Source organism: Melospiza georgiana, chromosome 6 (assembly GCF_028018845.1).
Source record: "Melospiza georgiana isolate bMelGeo1 chromosome 6, bMelGeo1.pri, whole genome shotgun sequence".
In the NCBI taxonomy this organism is placed as follows: Eukaryota; Metazoa; Chordata; class Aves; order Passeriformes; family Passerellidae; genus Melospiza; species Melospiza georgiana.
In genome coordinates, this window is record NC_080435.1 from 30,134,908 (window position 1) to 30,142,039 (window position 7,132).

Consider the following 7,132-nt stretch of genomic DNA (forward strand, 5'->3'; position numbering starts at 1 on the left):
TGCAGTTTATTTTGCATTGCCTGCAGAGCTTGGGAAAGGGACTACAGTACAAAGGGCACTCACCAAGTCCTGCACCTATCCCACAGCTTTCCCCCCTTAATGTGTATTGATTGCTCTATTCTGCTATTCTGCTAACTCTGCCCCTTTTGGGTGTGATTTTCAGTGCAGCTTTAGGATTTGATGGGGTGTAATTCCATTTTCTTGGCAGATGCTCTGTGGTGTAGTGGGAGCTGAGGGCTGCACTGCTTGAGTGAACCTGTCAGGGAAATGTCTCATGTATCCTGAATTCTTCCCTCAGGAACAAGTTGAGGTTTTTCCATCACCCACTGTACTCTCACCAGAGCATGTATTTGAGGACTGTAAAACCCTTAATTTTACAGAGATAGCCTGTCTGTTCTTCAGGGATATTTGGGTAGAATAACAGCGCTAGGAAAAATTTTTTCCCACTGTGTCAACTCTGCTTCACCAGATAGACCAGCCCTTAGTGTAACCTATGGTCACTGAAATCATTTTTATAATCAAGACACATTTAATTACAAAAATACTTACCCCATTCTGATGCAAACAGCAGATGTGTTAGTAATTTGCTAAAGAAGAGTAAAATTCATTTCTACAGCATCCTATCCTTTTATAAAATGCAACCTCTGGTGAGATGACCTTAAAGCAACAATACCAAAGACAAACAACTAGTAGGGCAGTCTTCAGCATTATTGCCATGTTTTTATTTTTCTAATTTTTGTTTTCCTTAATTTTTTTGTTCCACTGTTGGCAAAAATTCAATGGTGATTATGTTACAATTATCCTACTATCAACAGAAGTCAGAAAGCACCTGCCAGGCCATAAAAGATTCAGAAAAAATTCTACCAGCACTTTATTTACATTCTCTGCCCACCCTGGGAAGCCAAAGTTCTGATGGTGACTGGTGTGAATTTCAAAGGAGACTTCAGGTTTCTCTAGCTGAAGTCCAATTGCATATTTAAACCTGTTGAGAGCAATAAGATTGTGTTGGAATTCATTTCCTATGGATGAATGTATGGCCTGGCATTAAATCCCTTCCAAAGCATCAGGAATTAAATCACTTATGGTCAGAGGAATATTTCTCCCTTGATCCATGGTGCTTTCTGAAAACACATGAAACTATGTGACAGATACACCTGAAAGACACTCTAAGTAACCTGTTTAGTTGTTCTAATACACTGGGTTTATCTCACATTTTAGTTCATGCAAAATTTCTATAGATAAGCAAAGAGGCAGTTAAATGTATTTGCTAATATTGCACATAGCACATGTCCCCCAGCGTTGAATTAAAATTAATTAATTACTGTACTGAGTCACTTCTTTAATGGACTCTGCTCCTCCTGTGCCTGAGTGCTGGAAGATAATGCAATAATTACTCTCATTTTCTTTCAGAAATTCTCAAGTGCTTAGCTTTCAAAAGCAAAGGTTGTCACCTTTGAACTTATATGCATGCAACTAAAAACAGTGAATATCAAATAGTCTGCCCCTGTATTAATCTTTAGTTTGTCATCCTTTGAAGGCAAGGGATTAGAAAGCACATATTGTATTTTGAAGGCAAAGAACAGAAGTGTGGAGCTCTTTTGAGATTTTAAGTTGTTTAGGACATTTTAATTATCAATTTTAAAAAATGGATAAATGGAAACAAAATTACAACCACGTTATTTCAGAGTGATCTTATGGCCATGCATTTCTTAAATAATGTTATGTGGTAGGCCTGGAATTTGTTGTCTGCCATCAGCCTTTTGTGCATTTCAATGGCATTTCCTAGATTTAATTTGAAATAAGGGAATTTAGTCTGTGAATCATTCACCTGCTGTATTTGAGAAGATATTTATTCTGTGTGTTTACACCTACTGTTCATGCTGAGGTTTGTGAAGGTACAAACTCCATTTATAAGTATAAGGTGCATATAATGTAGCTTTAGGTTTTATTTCTATTATTGCTATGATGTTTTATTTCTCTCTATTTCATAAATGGAACAGTTTACTGTTTATTTTCTGATCTTGCTTTTCAATTTGCAAAGTGTTTCTGGCTTTCAGGAGTCATTTGTAGAATTCTTACAGCAAGACATTATGAAAGAAATTTGCTTTTATAACGTGTGTTTGAATTTAAAAATTTTACAGGAAAACTGTCTAGAATTCTTGAAACATCTAAAAATAATACTTTGATTATGAAAGGTCAGAATTTTTGTTGTTGATAGCCTTTTAAAATTTTATTTTCCCGTGATATTGCTTTAAGCGAGGTGCTCTGTGTCTCTGAGAGAGGGAGAGGGAATATCAGAGTGTTGGTGTTTTTCTATTACAAAATAACTGAAGCTATTTTTATGAGTCTTTATTTAAATGGTTAAAGCTTTTTTGTTTGCTCCCTATCTTGTGGCAAAGCATATTTAAATATTAATGAGAGAAACACACAACTCAATGGCAAGAGGAAAATCTGTGAGCATGAATGGTCAGAACTCCTTTTAGTCAGAAAAAAATATCTGTATCATGCAGCTAAGGACAGCTGAGAAACAAAGTCTTGCTCAAAATGGATGAGTTTAACAGAGTTGAACAGCCAGCATGATATTTGCAGTAGGGAAATATGGGGAATGGAAATGCAGAAGGACATAGACACGCTAACTGTTAAATGTATATGTGTAGTAGTAGTAGTAGTAGTAGTAGTAGTAGTAATAAAAATAATAATAATTTCAGACAGGTAAGAAAACCTCTCCTTTCCTGACCTCAGTTTGCATCTCCCTGAACTTGCATTGAAGTCAGCATTACAACACCAATGCTATAGGAGTTTTACGTGAGGCAAATTAAGAAACTTCTGTAAAAAAAGGGAAAAAATTGTTGTTGAGCTATGGGTGGGAGTTCTAAGTGTTGTGGTTTAGCACAAAAATGCAGACACACCAAAATCACGGACAAAATGCAGCAGCTTTTGGACATCTGGAAACTCTCCAGTTGAAGAAATTGTCAGGCTCATGTTCTCCTTGATATCTTTAAAGATACTCGGTGTGTCTGGTGCAGTAATGGATGGAAGGGATTTTGTTTCCTGCCCCTTTTGCCATTACTATTATTATTATTATTGTTGTTGTTGTTGTTGTTGTTGTAATTGTAATCCTGTATTTAGATCTCATACCTATACTTAGTTATCTTTATCAAATAAAGAGTTCATGTTCTCCTTGATATCTTTAAAGATACTCAGTGTGTCTGGTGCAGTAGTCTATGGATGGAAGGGATTTTGTTTCCTGCCCCCCTTTTGCCAATACTATTATTACTATTATTACTATTATTATTATGCTATTAAACAAATTATAATAATGATAGTAATGATAATAGTCCTCTATTTAGGTCACATATCTATGCTTAGTTCTCTTTATCCAAACAAAGATATATGGATATGTCTATTTTTAATAAATATAAGCAAAATGAAATTCTGAAGTGCCAAATAAATGAATTCCAAATAAAATGTCTTGATTCTAAAAAGACGCCTATTTTCCAGATCTCCCCAAAACAGTATTAGTTAGGATTTGTTTCATTCTGCATTCCAGCAACATACATTTCCTTTCCACCCTTCAGTTTCAGATTGGTCATTATTGGGGTCAGCCAGTCGCCACTGTCAACTTCACATTGGTTTGTTCCCGACAGGAATCCAGCCTGGTCTCAGGGGAGGGTGTGAGATTCCTTGGGCTGTGTTTCTGCCAGCAGAAGATGGTGACCATTCTGAAACCTGAGGAGATATTCTGCTCACTACAAGGTAGAAAACAGCAATGTAAATTTGCATGCTTTGCTCCCAACTTTGGGTCTCATTCTAAACACACTGGAGAAAATACAACAAGATTTTTTTGCGCAGGGTTCACAACAGAGGGAAAATAAGTGTTAGGATGGGTACCTGGACACAACTTTTTCCTCATGTTCAGGGATGATGACAGATGTTGGACAGATGACAAGCTGACATTTTGGAGGTACGTGTTTAGTGAAAAGGAACCAAAAAGGAATAGGGCAAACTTGTATGATTATTTCCAGTTATTTTAGGGCACTGTTTCATTTTAATCACAATAAGAAGAAATGTACACTGGTGGCAGTATGGAGTTTCTTGATCTTTGGGTGTATTCTGTTAAGATGAATTTCCAGAGTTTCAAGAACCCATGGATTGCACGGGGAAAGTTCTCTCCCATGATCATTTTATCAAGGCATCTGAGCTTCCGTTCATCCTGCTGGTAAAACCATGACACAGTGTCTATTGAAACAGGATGCTAACTAAGGAAGGATCCTGAGCCATCTTAATTTTTTTTTTTTTTTTTTTGCACATTAAAATTACTATTGATTCTGAGTCACAGGGATGTGACTCATCCTGGAAGTTAGATATGTCCCCAAGATGTTGCTGCATCAGAGGCTCCCACTGAAATCAGTATTAGGGCTGCTTGATTTTCCAGAGGGGACAGTGGGGTGGGCTGAGGAGGTGATGGGAGCACTGCTGGTTTTGCTTTTGCTTTTTTATGTTTTTGGTTAAGACACAGGGAGGGGGCAAATGAGAGACCAACATTTGGTAGAGAGCATTGTTTTTCTCCAGCTATTTGAACACTCCAGCTGACACTTTAGTTAATAAAGGAGATGTTCTCTGGTGTGATGCTGTGGTTACTAATGCTCACTTCCTGGTGCCACACTAGAGACTCTCAGGTAATTCCTGCTGGGAATAATTACGAATATTTATCTGAAAAATTAGCCCAATATTCGCCACTGGTAAAAAGGCAAATAGAATATTAGTTATTATTAGCAGAAGAATTTAAAGCATATCAGGAAATTAATTCATGATGCCGGATAAATCTCTTTGTAACGTTGCGTAATTTCATAAATTTAAATTTTGAATAGTTTGTGCAATTTTTCTTGATTAATTTTTAAAAAGAACCTAATAGAGCTAGAAAGTCTTTGAGAGATCAAAAGCTTGGAATATCTTTCATATGGATTGTGATGTGTCCTGGATTACTTTTTTTGCAGCTTGGAAAAGAGGTAACTGAGAAAATAGAAGGATATACAAATATACAAACTGATGCACTGAACAAAAATTTCAGCTTGTAAATAAATTTATAGTTAATGAAAGATCGATTTTTGCATGATTTATACTTGTAGAACCCATGACCACAGGGTGTTGTAGAGAACAAATATATACTGGGATCAGGCAAATTTATAGACTATGTTTTCTGATAAACCTGATGGTCCAGACACAACTTCCAGCTTCCTGTGAACTTTTGGATTCTTAAAGCAATTAGCACAAAGGCAATTATTGTATGCACTCTGCCATCTTCAATTCCTCAGGAAAGTTCATTGTACTAAGGCAGGCCCCGACTTAGTAAATTTGTTCATGTATTCTGACCAGAAGATGATACAATATTTCAAATATTTTGGGTGTTTAGTATCTGGCAAAGTTAATATACTTCAGAGACTTCTACGCTTGGTCCAAAAAGACTGGAAAGAGATGCAGAAAAAAGACATTTTGGGATGTATCTATTTAAGTAAATATAATTTTAGTATCTACTTAAGTAAATATAATTTTAGGATTGGGATGTAACTATTTTATAAATAATATTTCCTTACACTATTTTTTCCTTTCCACTTTTTTTTCTTTAAAAAAGGTGTTACTTCATATTTCTGAGTGCAAGTATTTAGGAAAAACGCTCCATCAACACAAAGGGAATAAACAGTGTCAACGTCTCTATTCCCATTCACACTGTTCATGTTTATTTTATTAGAGACATCCATGATTTGTTGATACCACTTGAACATTTCATTTCTTAAGGGAGGCATAGTTTCAGAGCTAGAAGCCTCTAGAGCCTGTAAGCAGGCGGCGGAAGTGAGTGGGCTCATATTGAGAAAAGCACTGCTGATTGACATGATATATTGCTTTAGAGTATATTAACTTATCTCACACTTTAAAGAGTCAAAATTAACTCAGGAACATGTTTAGAATCCTAACACCTCAACAGATGGAAAGCTCCCTTCCTTCCTCCTTCTCTGAAATCACCTGGCAAAGAGTGAGCCAAGGCTAAAAAGGTGGCTTAGAGAATTTTAGTTCATTCTGCAAATTATTTTTTTTACACTTCTCAGAATAGTGCACAGCCTTCCACAAACCAGAATGAATCCTCCTAGCTTTCCTTGTTTGCTCACAGGAAGAAATGAGGATCAGGAGTAGAGTTTATTTTAATTGCAGTGCGTACAGTATGTCACGGTCTAGTGCGTCAAGCGTTGCTATTTTGTGTCTGTGCCTCATTCCAACTCGAGACGGACAGAGATCAGAACTGTAAACACCTGCCTGGCGTCATTAAGGGTGGCAAAAATATCCCATTGTGGGAGGACCAGAAGCTGTGTTTGAGGCAGTTTGTGTGTGATCTCTGACAAGAACATGCCGTGCTGCATCTTCCTCGCTGCCTGTGTTCCCCTCAGGATGAGAAATACGCAATGCTGTCCTTGGCCCCGCCGCTCACATGCGTACGCGCACCGCGCTCGTAGTAATTCACAACAATTCCACTATAGCCACGCTTTTAATAGCAAACAGAAACTAAATTTAACAAGCAACGAGATTAGCTCGAGGCCTTAATATATGCAGAGAGTTGAGAGGTCACTCGCGATAATTCCGTCGCTGCCATATGCTTGAGGGAGATTAATTAAAGGAAAATAAAGCTAGAATAGTTCTGCTTTCATTTAAAAAGAAAAGAGAGATGAGGTTAGTGCTTAAAAAAAGAAAAGAAGTTTTCACATAGGGATCCAAACATGAGTAAGTTGCAAGCAGTCCTATCATCTGTCAAACCAGCTACCACATCAAATTCATAAATAGCAGTGTGTAAAAGGGAAACCAGGAAAGCCAAACTCCACTTTGAAGCCACAGAGAAATGGGAGCTTTTTAATGAAAGCTGAGCAGTCCTAGTTGATATTATTGATACTCTTCACATGCTTTGGGTTTAATTTTTGTTTTGTATTAATTTCCTATGTATTGCAAACAGATAAACTGAGGAAAAACTCCTGACTCCTTTTGGTTTTAGGAGAATGTGGGCACATGTCATCACTGTGATGCAGGAACTTAAGTACTAGTAGGGGTTGCCTCTCACCCATGCTTTTCTCGCCTTAAAACTCAAATA